This window comes from Halichoeres trimaculatus, unplaced genomic scaffold (genome assembly GCF_033239565.1).
Source record: "Halichoeres trimaculatus isolate MK-OKI-2021-1 unplaced genomic scaffold, fHalTri1.1 fHalTri1_scaffold_2, whole genome shotgun sequence".
NCBI lineage: Eukaryota > Metazoa > Chordata > Actinopteri > Labriformes > Labridae > Halichoeres > Halichoeres trimaculatus.
The window spans coordinates 36,897,649-36,911,180 of record NW_027437180.1 but is presented as its reverse complement, the minus strand read 5'-3'; the positions used below and the strand labels follow the sequence as shown (position 1 = coordinate 36,911,180).

Sequence of the window (13,532 nt, the reverse complement as noted above, 5' to 3'; positions counted from 1 at the left end):
CATTCAAAGCCATCCACAACCTCACCCCCCTGTACCTCTCCGCCCTCATTGACATTGATGTACCTGCCTGTACCCTTCGTTCCTCTTCTTCTATCCACCTCTCTGTCCCCTCTGCGCGCCTCAGCACCATGGGGGGCCGAGCATTCAGCCGCTCGGCTCCCCAGCTATGGAACTCACTACCCCCTGACCTCCGCAATACTGACTCCTTACCACTCTTCAAAACAAGACTCAAAACTCACCTATTTAAGCTTGCATACTCCCTCTGTTAATTTACACTGTCTTGTTCTGTATGTCTCTTTTTAAAGTTGCTTTTTACTCTTTTTTTAAATGCACTTTTACTGATACCCTATGTCTCTGCTACTGATGTAAGGTGACCTTGAGTGCTATGAAAGGCGCCCTGAAATAAAATGTATTATTATTATTATTATATGGCTCATAGAAGTCATACCAGTTTGATCCAGAGTCTGACCCAGAAGGAGAGGCGCCTGAAGAAACCCAAACTCTACGGCTGCAGCAGGACGTTTCTGAGTGGTTAGTAACTACTGCAGTTACCATCAGGTAAATAACGCTAACGTTAGCAGCTTGGTGCTAACCAGAGTTATATGACCATACGAGCAGAAAGAACTGTGTGCAGCCTGGACTGTTAGTTTTTCCAGACAGTACCATGAGGGACGTCTATCAACAAACTAAACTGCAGCAGTAACACACACATTAGCGGTGACTGTGGTCTTAGCGTCCATAATAACAGCTAAGAGCGTGTTCGCTACCCTGTAGCACAACATTAGCTCCGCCGAGGGCTACCACAACAAGTAGTCACATCCGTCCAAACAAAAGACAACATATATCTTCTCTTTAATGTCCCCTGATATTATTTACTCATGTGTGTTAACATAGTGTAAGGAAACTAAGTTACAAACCGTAACTTACGCTGCCATGCTAAAACCACATTCATCAGGCTATCGCGCTAGGTAGAGCATATAGTAAAGCAACATAAATTAGTAAAACTTACAGCTCTCACGCATGTAGCTGGGTCACGAGGGAAAACAGAGTCTTTATCCCGAAAAAACACCACAGATTTACACCAATACCAAGCAGAATGTCCTCACAGGGCCTTTACGTTCAGGAGCAGTTTGAGGGACTGTTGTGAATTTCAAAGGCGATAACTCAATGAGAGCCATTAAGTAATTGAGTAATTCATTACTTAAGTTGTCTATTCATCACTTCAGTAATGCCTGCAGGGCATGAAGAAAATCTGCAGAGTGCAATTAAACAGTCTGGTTTTAAACTACAACAGTATTGTGATAAATAAATAGATATCAAGCTCGTCACTCCTGAAACACTAATTAAACTGAAGGCAGCACACGGGTATCTTGGGATTCCTCCAATAGGTGTTAAAGCAAAGTAAATACACCTGAGGCTCTGTCTGATTGGTTCAATTTATGCAGAGAGAGCGATGCTTGTGCATTCATTAGTAATTCTTATTTGGTTTTATAATAAAGTGTTTTGAAGTGTGCCGTGGGAACGTGATTGATTGTGCAGCGCTACCTGGTAATGTCAGCAGACCACTTATTTCACCGCGTCTACCAGGAAAAGAGTTCAACCTTCGTTTAACTCTTCACACTCATGTCTACAGGCTGAAGGCGACAAAGTGAGCTCAGCGACGAGGTGTTTGTCCAAGTCTTATGAGCCAGAACAGACCTGTGTTTGAAGATACACACCCTCACCAGAGGGGGGAATGGTATTAAAAAACGAATGAAAGACTCCATTGCTTGTGACAGCCAACGACGTCTGTAGCCCTGATGATGTAATTTACCCTCACTCCGGTTTAATCTTGTTTTCAATTCCCAAGCAGAGGCTCTGTAATGAGACGCCCCGTGTCCCAAGACTTGTCACCAGAACACCTATTTTTCCCAGAGCTGCGGGAGTCTGCCAAAACCGTCTCCTCCTGTGTGATCTGCCCTTTTAAATATTAGATCAGCCCTGCCCACGGCGCTGCTCATTAATATTACAAATTAGATTTCTCAAAAACCTGGTTACACCTCACAGCTGCTCCTCTCAGAGTTCATTTGAGGATGTGTTTGATATCATTTTACCAGTTGATTTTGTGAAGCACATGTTTGCTTTCAGGGAATCACTGTCCTGGATGTGTTTTCCAGCTCCACAGGCCGCCCTGTAACCCTCAGGTCAGCTGTGTCTGTTTCCATGCAGAGGAGACAGACACGGCTCTGTGCTGCTGCTTAACTCTGTTACTCCGTCACATCTACCCCAGAGGGCCCATGACTGATTGTCTGAATGTACCTATGTGTGTGTGTGTGTGTGTGACTGTGCGCTCACGCAGACGGAGGAGCAATCAGTGCAAAAAGACGTGCAGATTGCCCCGGGTCACGTGTGCAGCAGCGGTTAAGTGGACATCAATGATGCAGCAGGCCCACACCCACGCAAACACGAGCACATCAAGCCTCTCAGTTTCGTCTGCTGGGCTCCTGTAGTGAAACGGGAAGCTTCTGCATTATTGATGGTCTCGTCCTGTAAAGCAGTGAACTTACCCGACCTGTGGGTAACGTTACACCCAGCAGAGAAACGAAAACGTTTTGTGAAAGTAAGCGCTTTAATCAGACTAATTGAGACTGGCAAAGGATCTTTACAAGTGGTACAACCACAGATTGACACAAATCATTCCTCACGGGACAAATTGTAGTTACAGATTTGACAGATTTACACAGATTTTGGTAGTTTCACAAGTTTTCTGGAAAACCATAAAGTTGGTAGGGCTTCTACCTATTTCAACTGGCAACTTCAACTACCAATATCCCTCTTATTGTGCATTTTTTAGGATTCAAACTATCACCCTAGTGCTCCAAAAGTAGCTTTACACAATTTACAGCAAAAATAAAACAACCAAAAAAACGTTTTTCTTACACTAGTACCTTTATTTTCATTTTATTATTTATTAATTTAATTTAATTTATTTTTTTGTTTGGGGGGGCATCTACACCCCACACTGGTACCTATATATTTAAGTCCCTGTCTTAAACGCTTTGTTTTACTTGCTGTCTCTTAGAGGCTCCCTGCTCCAAAAATTAATAAATAAATAAATAAATAAATAATAAATAAATAAATAAATAATAAATAAATAAAAAGAATAAATAGAATAAAATAAAATAAAATAAAAAACAAAACAAAATAAATAGATTGATTAATAATAATAATAATAATAATAATAATAATAATAATAATACCGATTATTGTTATTATTATTATTATTATTATTATTATTATTATTATTATTATTGTTGTTGTTATTATTATTATTATACTGATTATTATTATTATTATTATTATTATTATTATTATTATTATTGTTATTATTATTATTATTATTATTATTATTATTACTATTATTATAATTATTATTATAAATTAATTAATTAATAGTAGAAAATAATAATAAATTATAGAATAATAAATAAAAAAATGTTCCCTCTGATTGGTCAGTCCTCTTGGGCAAAGCTATGACCTTGGTGTTTGAGACCCACATCTTCAATATGTCATGAACTAGTCAGGAAGTTCTTATGCGATTACATCATCATTCGAGCAAGTCTCATGAAGATTTTGCGCCATTTCTAGAACAGACTGCTTTGATCGGCTGACAGATTCAGGGATTTTTACGACATTAAAAGATGTAGCGGCACATGTTTCATAGGAACATCCATTATTGTTAATTTAGATCCATGTTTAAAATATGGGAAAGCAGAATACCACGGTGGCCCTGAAAGCTCACAGTGCTGCAACTTAAGAAAACACATACAAAAGTACAAAACACAACCAAATTGAGAAAAAATATTCATCAATTTGACAACACATGCGCAGCATTTAGAAAACACGCTGCAAAGACAACAACACAACTTAGGAGAAAAATGTGCTGCAAATACACCACAACACAATGGAAGTGTTTCCAGAAAAAAGTGATGTACATGTCCAGACTTGCTTGTTGTTGACACAGATTTTTAGCCACAGCGCTGTTGTGGTTTTCTTTCCATCAGTTGTGTTGGAAAATGTGGTAAAAAGTAAGTGTTTTTGATTTATGTAACATTGTGATCGCATGATTCAGATATCACAGCCTATCGCTGTGAATGAAAATTTGCGTCAACAACAAGCATGTCTGGGCATGTGCATCACTTTTAAGCGTCCTCTGGAAACACTTCCATTGTGTTGTAGTCTTTGCAGTGCATTTTCTAATTGTTGCGCACGTGTTGTTGAATAAATGAAGATGTTTTCTCAATTTGCTAGTGTTTTGTGTTTTTGCATGTGTTTTCTTACGTTGCAGAGCTGTGAGCTCTGAGGGCCACCATAGAATACCCCCTCTTTAAGAATTTTTACAATCAAATGGAAGAAGATAATACTTTTTTGCACAGTCTTTAACATTTCTTAGACTTGTATAACAAGGACTCAGCTAATGAAGTCAAATTATTGGTGATTCAAACCTGGCATGTTACTGATAACCAGTCTCCTGTACTTTACTTTACCCAGGAAAAACTCAATTACCTTTTTCAGTTAAGAGTCCAGACATGAGATGGGAGAACAGCACTAGAGCTGAAACGATTCCTCGAATGATTCCAGGTACTCGATTACAAAATTTCTCGAGTAATTTTCTTCGCCTCGAGGAATCGTTTAATTTTAAAAAAGATCAAAGAGTGGTATTTCAAACAGAGCTGAGGCCATATTAAGAGAGTTTTCAGACCCCTCAAGCTACCTCTTATACAAAATAGCAACTCGCAACAAATCTAGCTTCTTTTCTGGAGTTTGGAGAACAATGGGTCATTCTACGAAACGGGTGCCATTTGGGTCCACAACATTTGATGAGATGTACAAGCCACAAAAAATGTGTCAAAGTGTGTTTACAAATTTTGGAGCTACCAAAGCAAGTGCTCTTATTGACATGCTGTATCAGAAAATTATATTTCTCAAAGAGAAAAATTTTCATTTGAAAAATAACTGCTTTTTAACTAAACAAAAATGTATTTTATCCGATTACTCGATTAATCGATGGGATTTTCAGTAGAATACTCGAATACTTAAATATTTGATTGCTGCAGCCCTGAACAGCACTCGTGCTAACCACCAAAATAAAAGTTTACACTGTAGTATATAAAAGTGGAATAGCATCACTAAACTGACGTCAAATGTGAATTCTGTCTGTAATAGCGGAAAAGGAAAGAATTTTACAGGTTTAAAAGGGTTGAAAAAAACTTCATCAAATTGATATTTAAGATTTAGGGCCTGTCATGAGTATCGGTGGGAGCCCAGAAATATGACCTTTTTCAGAGGAAGTTGCGAGGGTCAAACAACTGTGAAAAAGCGAGATGAAGCTGCTCAAAAATGGTACCAACATTGGCAAACTGCTCATCCAGCTAATCAGAATAATTCTCATAATGTGAGGATGAGCATGTCTGCAGCCCCATGAGGCTACAACTGCTGCTGCACGCTAACCTGGTCCAGTTAAACCAAGCCCAGCAGCTGCTCCTGATGGGTTTGCTATTAAAACAAAATCTGCCGCTTATTTTACCTCCAGCTGGGGAATTATAAAACAGACGTGAGTCACAGGATGCAGGTAGCCTGGATACTGCAGATCTTCAGGATATTTGTTGGCCATGGGAGTTACTGCCTTCCTGGATTGCATGCCCAGGAGGCAGCAAGACATCCAATATGTGTGGTTGCTCCTGGCAACGGGACTGCTAAGTGCACAAAATTCGAATGAAAGGAGGATTAAGTATTTTCATACCGCAAGAGGACACCGTTTTTAGCAGGAGGGGTGTGTTGTTTCATGTGTCCGTGGGGTGACATCATTTTTATAGAGCCATAAAAGCTCATGTGTGTCTGCATGAACAATGAGGCAACAATAATTTAACAGTTTGGTGCTCCAAGCAAAGTCGTAAAACATCAGACAGGAAATGCATGTTGGGTCAATTTAACAAACAAACCTTGGCACTCTCTGTAGTCTGTTAAAATATCAGTGAAACAAAATTCAGTTTTTAACTTCTAGGCTCAAAATGTTGGCTGTATATTTCATCTGAGCTGCAGCACAGCCACCTGCCGCTTGCACAAACAGTCAAATGCCACATCCAAGGAAAACAAACCAGTAGCTTCAAAGCCAAAGAGCTGACGTGTGCTCTTCTGCACCACAAACAAACTAAAAATCTGAATTTAAAGTTTCATTTACCAATCAAAGCACAGAGCAGCGAAGGAGAGCGCTGTAGCTGCAAGCTATCCAGGCAGGGGGGAAGAGTTTAGACCCCCAAACCTTTACCTGTTCTGTTTCAAATGTCAGTATTGACTCAGTACAGGATGAGACAGCTTCTTCGAAGATTCCTCCCCCCTAACAACAACGCCACCTGTATCTGTTGAGGCTTCAGCTTCTATTTATGTTAAGTTTGCTTCTTTTTTTACTTCTCTCTTGTCTTGCATGTTTGTCATTTTTCATTTTATTCCTTCCTGCATCAGTGATTGGGACCCCCACCCTCATTGCCTCATGTATAAAAGTCTGCATCCCTCCTTATCCTGGGCCAGATTGTTGTCCACCTTCTATCCCCTGTAAACCTTTTGATTTGGGTTTTCCAGCTAAGCCCCATTTCCACCAAGCGGTTCAGTTCCGTTCGTCTCGGTACGGCACACATTTTATGGGATCTCCCAAAAAACAGATGCCAGACTAAACTGATCTGATTGCGGGGTGTCTCCCAAAGCTGCTCTTTGTTTTCTGTGTCACATCATCAAGATGTTATAAGACTGACGCGGCTATCGGCAACTGGCTTACACGCCGCCTACCACAAGGGGGCATGGTTGGCTGTGGAAATACATATAGAACCCAACCGTACTGATCTAAACTGGACTGCTCGGTGGAAACGGAGCTTTAAATACTGTGTTTCTGACTTCTGACTTCTTTTCAAATTTAGCTGTTAGGTTTCGAAGTCTGGGCTGTGATTTGTATCACACTTTGTTTTTTTAGCCTTTGAAAGAGTTTATTTTTATTACATATCTTATGAGTCATGCATTTTGGTCTTTCCTGCTTATCAAATGATTTATTTTTATAGCTCCTTTTTTTATTTGTCTCACACTTAATGTGCTCCATCTTTTAGCACTTAGAAAGGGACAACATACAGTGGTGGACTACAGTTTTAGAACACTTGGCATATTAAAGAGGTTTCAGTTGTTTTTGGTGAATTGAGCATTGAAATACCCATTAATATCTACATAATCATCATGATGCTTTGTATACCATGGAAATAGCGCCATCATATGGCGACTAAGCTCATTTTCTTAGTAAAAAGAAACATTAAACATGATGGACTGGCCCCCTCAAGTCCAGACCTTACCCCATCCAACACATTTGGTTTAGTTGGAAAATGAAGTGGAAATTCAAGGAGGAATCATGGGATAACAGTGTGAAGTTTTCAGGATATATATGCGAGACATACTGCTGTAACTACTGCTAAAGGTGGACAAACCAAATATTAAAGTTCAAAGTAGATACAAACCGAAGGATTCATTTCATTTGATATTTTTTGTGCTCAGAGAAACCGTCCGCATGTTTCAGGATCAGGATTTAGAGGCAAAAAAAGGTCAATACTTTCAGATCCGATCTGAAATAATTATTATTATTTATTATTTTTTTTAAGGCTTTCAATTCAATTCAGTTCAGTGTTTTATTACTAAATGCTGGGTATGTCATATGGTTTTCCATTCTTTTTTGTCTTCAGTAATGAAAGTTTAACTGAAGAAAAGACAAATTGTTAGTCACCTGATAAAAAATGAATGTAGAATAGTAATACCTTGAGATACATCTTGAGACACTAATATCTAAGAATCTTAAGACCATGTGTATAGATACGTCTTATAGACATGTCTCGACTTAACCAAGATGTCTCAAGACATCTCAACATATGTGTCTTTAGACACATCTTACGACGTCCTCAGACACTTTGATGGCTGGGCAAGTCTGTCAGGTGTTTTCATAATTTTGGCCACTGCTGTAAGTCAAATTAGTTATTACAAGTCAAATACTTTACATGTAAATAAGCAAATTTCTAGATCATTGGGACAAAGTTTTCTGCAGACTTCAGCCTGTTAACTAGCTCATCATCATTTGACCAGAGCAGTGAGTAATCAGTGCAGGCTTGTGGATGTTAACTTTGCATGGAGGACTCAGGGCCAGTGGTGCCAGCTCTGCTGAGGTCAGTCACACGCTGCAAACCAGTGAAAACCCACTGACACTGTAATTACTTGTTTCACAGTGTTAAATATAGTGCGCTGTTGTGTTTTTTGAACGATTTCACACAAAAACACAAATTATGGGGTTGCTGAAATGTTGATGAAAGCTGTTTTTAATAATTCACAAACCATTGTAATCCCCATTTAGTCAAAAAAATTTACAAATAATTTATTTGTTTATTCATTTACCCATTTTTGCTTTCTCTCTTTCCTTCATTTTCGCTGTCGTACATTATTTTTCATCATTAAGCTGGGTTGGGGAGGGAGGGGCTAACTGTATATTTACACTATAGACATATGGGCACTCTCTTTTCTGTTCCTATGGTTCTATACCACTTTGTTTATACAACAATACACATGTATACATTTTTATGATGATTTTCTCACTGCTTTACTGCCTAATAATAATAGTCTGAGTCTACCGATTTCATTTGTATTGACATATGCTTTGCGTTTTTATACAAGTTTTAATTAGGGCTGTCATTTTAACGTGTTAATTAGATTAATTAATTACACCACAAATTAATGCATCATAAAAATTAACGCAGATTAATCTGGATCCCAAACCCGTGAGGCGTTCAAAGATGCACTTATTTTCAAATGTCTAGCATTTACAAACCGTTTGTCCTACATGAAAAAAGTGGTGTTCTCGTCAGATTTTCAAATTTCCGATGGTCCCTGAATGTATCACACCTAGCAACATGCTTTGAACCGGAGGGAAGAGAGAGCGCTGTTAAGGGGACTGCCGTCCACATCTCGTTTATTCACATGTTCTTTTTTAAAATCTACAGAAAATCAACTGTTTGCTCTAGCTCAACTCTGTAAAAAACAGGTTATTTTACACTCTTTACTGCATCAAACAAGCCCTGAAATATCGAAAAAGGTCTTGTATTTAAATCTAAAGAATTCTTTGAAAATTTGCTTCCATCTTCCTGGTGTCATGTTTCAGCTTTGGGCTGCTCTGCACCAATGAGCAACAGTTTGTGTGTTCAGAGCATGTAAAACTGAGAATACTTCACTTTTCTTTGATCCAAGACTTGAATTAAGTGTTTTGTACATAGTTCCTCACAGTTTTTAGCCTTTAGCCCTGGTTCTCCTGACCTCATAGAAGTATAGAAGCTCATATTGCAGTGAAAATTGAGTCCACATCGAGTAAAAATGTTAACAGAAGCAAAAAATGTCCTTAAAATCAAATCAGCTTATCTTAGGTGCAGGACTGTGTAGATTTTGTAAAGATAGAACCATTAAACTTTTGTTCCTTATGCCTCAGGTTACCTAAAAATGTGTTGTATATAGTCCCACCTTATTTTTAAATGTCTTTTAATGTAATTTTAATGTCCTGGAATTCAAATTCTTTATTTTGGGACCTTAAGCAGATATGAGATTAAAATGCGATTAATTACATTAATTAATTACAAATCCTGTAATTAATTAGATTAATTTTTTTTAATCGCCTGACAGCACTAGTTTTAATATTTACAGGTGAAAAGAACAAAATCTAAAAATGTAAACATGTTTGCCAAATGTAATTCAATATCTGGAAAAGAATACTGCAAGTTAAAAGCATCAAATGTTAAGATCTGAAAATATTTTATTAAAAAAAAAAAAAAAAAAAAAAAAAAAGTTCTTTGAGATTAAATGCATGCAACATGTTTTAAAACTGCTTAGGAGTGTGCAACATTCTCCCTTATGCTCAACAGTTCAGTGAAGCTGATTAATGTTATGTTTTCTTCATTTCTTGTTTGCTCTCAGAGTTCATAATGAAACAGGAAAATAATTAAATCTGTTTTATTCCCAGCTCAAGAGCATAAAGCAGGAGGCTTATTTGTATTGTTTTTAATTGTTGGTATGTTTTCATTAGTTTCTCCTGCTCAGGGGCCACAGATATAAATTAGCTTTATGATAATTCATGTTTTGCATTGCACCTGTTAGCTGTTAGCTGCACTAAATTAAACCAGCACTGGGAAAATGAGAAGTCTGCAGATTACATGAGGAAGCTCTCATGAGAACAATTGAAGAGATTTAGGAAGACAAATAAACAATAAGTCTTGTGTAATACCAGGTTAAGGCCACAAAAGGTCAACTTTCCCACCAACGCCAACCATGTCACTCACTGCTGCACGAATAAAGACGCCTCTCAGTTCGGACTATTTTCTGCAGCCAGAGCGTCCGTGTCATCTGCAGCTCACTCTATTTAAAGAGTCTGGGGCTGAGGATCTTGAATGACACACTGACATATCTCCAGTTACAGAGGCCGGGCTGTAACGCTGAGAGGCTACGCATGCTCGGCAGCCACTCAGGCATGTAAATGGAGTTTCACACTTAGCGAGCAGGTTAGCTGTGGATGACGGCACAAAGCTGGAACTGAGGAGGGGATGAGAGACCTCATTAAACCTGTCACACCGGAGCTGATTTTTATCAAGTAGCTCAAATGATTTTTACAGAAGATTGACAGAAATACTTTGACATCATGGTGCATTACTGTTAGAGCCACTGTGTAGAAAACCACTGTACAAAGAGCCATGAAAAAATGTCCAAATCTTCGCTACAAACAGTTTAATCCATTACTTTGATGCATGACTTCATGACTTGTTGCAGCTGGGGTTTGCAGAAAACTGTTCAGTGTCAATAGAAGCTTTCAATGCTCGGACAGTAAACAGTAATTTATAACAACAAAGACAAACGTAGATGTGCTGTTTTGGGCCACTGCCCAGACATTTCCCATCTGTCTCTGAGCCAGTGCAGGTCATTTTTAACGGCTTAGCGATCCACCAATCGGCTTTTGTATGAACTCTCCTGCAGGATAATCTACAATTATCATTTGGAGTTACAGTTAAATATGAACTCTCTGACTTATCCGAGGATGAAGGCCACTGTCGGTGTAAGAGTCAGCTCCAATCTGTTTTCAAAGATGTTGAATATGACTCTACTATTAAAGGGTGAAGGGTCTGGAAACTATGACTCAGGATGTGTGGAATATGTTAATGATTTCTCCTTATGTTGGCGCCCTGCGACTCCACTGGAACAAGAACATTGAATGAATTAAATTAACCACCTGCTGCTTCGGTCGTGAGGCATCTGAATTTAACATCTGAACATTCTCTGAAGAGAATATCTGAGATCCATAGAAACAAATTATGAAGGCATCATTGTTAATCCTAAATTTCTTTTTGGAGAATGCATAACCTCACAGGGATAAAGCACAGTGATGTAACATAACTATTTGAGGACTCTTCTGAGGACAAAGAGGAGAAGGGTCAGATTAAGGGCCTCAGTGTTCCCTGAACAGATGAGTCTTCAGACATCTCTTAAAAGTAGGAAGGGACTCTGTGGATCATAGAGGTTTCAGGTAGCACAGACCAAGAATCAAAGTAACTTTAAAAACTAGAAAAGCTCTCAGAAAGCACAGACCTCCACCAAGCATGTTGTGATTGTCACCAACACTTTAGTCCGACTTTAATGTTATACTTCCTTTCAGCAGACTGTCTGCTACAATTTGGCGTCAGTGGCAGGTTTGTACGATAATTTGTTAGTATCCAGAATATTGCCAGGATCTGGGTCGTACTTTTGCATCTGTCAGAAATTATGGTGATCTTGTTTTGTATTGTTTTGCAAAGCAATCTGACCATTTATGGTGAAGTTATATGCACATATGGTGAAAACAGCCCTATCCGACATTAATAAAGAATCCTTTTAAAAAAGTCCTGGATCAAAACGGTGATCCGGCTCGCCAACAAAATTTAATCAGTCCACCCTTATCTAATTTTGAACACTTTCTGAAAAATTCATTAAGATCCACTTTTAACTTTTTAAGTTATATTGTTCACAGACAGACAAACCCTCCCAAAAACATAACCTTCTTAGCGGAGGTTAAAAATAAAAATAAAAATAAATCATTGCAGTAACATAATCATACCATAGGTGGAGCAGTTGGACCATTAAAAGGACATAAAGGTTTCAGAGCTAGGATTCACCACCCAGAAGTCTGATTGGTTTACTGTCCAAAACAAAGATGGCAGCCTCCTATTTGCACCATGAGAATTAAACAAATTTCCCCCACATTTATTAGTAAAACATCACGGATTGCATCTGTTGCTGGTTCTCTGAGGCATAGAAAATCCTCAAACAAACAAATGGATGTTCATCAGAAAGATGCCTCACAAAGGACTGGGTTCAGCTGAGGCAATGTCCGAGGGAGCTGTTTACACAACAATGGTTTTAGGATGAAACACAAAACTATTGTTGCTTTTCGGATGCTCGTTTACGCAGAAACTGCGTTTCAGCTAACCTAATGTGCAAACTTTTAAAAGTAGTCTCTAGAGTGGATTTTTTTTTGGAACACTCCACCACTGTAGCCGTGTAAACAGTAAGCCAGCTTATCAGTGGAAACGCTGACATCGTGCTCTGCTTCGCACAAGCGCATACAACAGTACAACAGCACCGTGGTTACGATGGTCCTGACCTACCATGCTGTGCATGTGCTGCTCAATCTGCTGTATCTGCTGACTGTCTTTCAACAAAATGAGCATCTGTTGCTCCACCTTTGAACTTAGCATTCACCAATTCACCAGATGATCGGCTCAACTCTACTTTAGTGTAGGGTGGCCATATTTTGATTTCCAAAAAAGAGGACAACGGCACTGGCCTCAAGGCACAAATTCAGACAGGCTTCTTATATTCGTAATATTTTCACTGCCCCGTGGTTACTCCCGTCTGTGGAAACACCACAGTACTGGATTTTTTTGAGTGCTTCATGAATGACTTCAACAGAATGGGGGGCTATTACACCTAAAGATGGGTACCAAATCAGGTACTTCAAAAGGTACCGACCGAATTCTGTCAGAAGTACCGAGTACCGATTCATGTAAAATCAAAAGGTACCACGTTTGGGTACCTGAACACATCCTTGTGACTGTGAAACTGTGAAAGGAAGTGAAAGAACAGTCGATTTTCCATGATGGACATGAACACAGCATTGCAAGGGTATATACTGAAGGATATATATGTTAAATTGAAAATATATATATATATAATTTTGTTAGAGAAATTGAAATTTTTTACCACATAACTACAAAAAAGTACCGAAAAATTTGTACCGTTGAGTACCGTTACCGATTGCCAGGTACCGGGCATTGGTACCAGCACTACTAAACTTTTTAGCAACGTCCGAATCAGGAAATGTCTTTTTAGCAAGGCACTGGTGCAATCCATGGACCTGTAGCTGTTGTGGTGTTTTACAGTATGAAATGCCATTGTCATGTCATGTT

The 13,532-nt window shown here is 38.7% G+C and overlaps 1 protein-coding gene across 3 annotated transcripts in view; it reads right to left on the bottom strand.

The window, feature by feature from the left end:
- LOC141787198 (protein kinase C alpha type) overlaps window positions 1-13,532 on the bottom strand; it is a 300,641-nt gene that overhangs the window by 175,539 nt on the left and 111,570 nt on the right. The window lies entirely within an intron of this gene.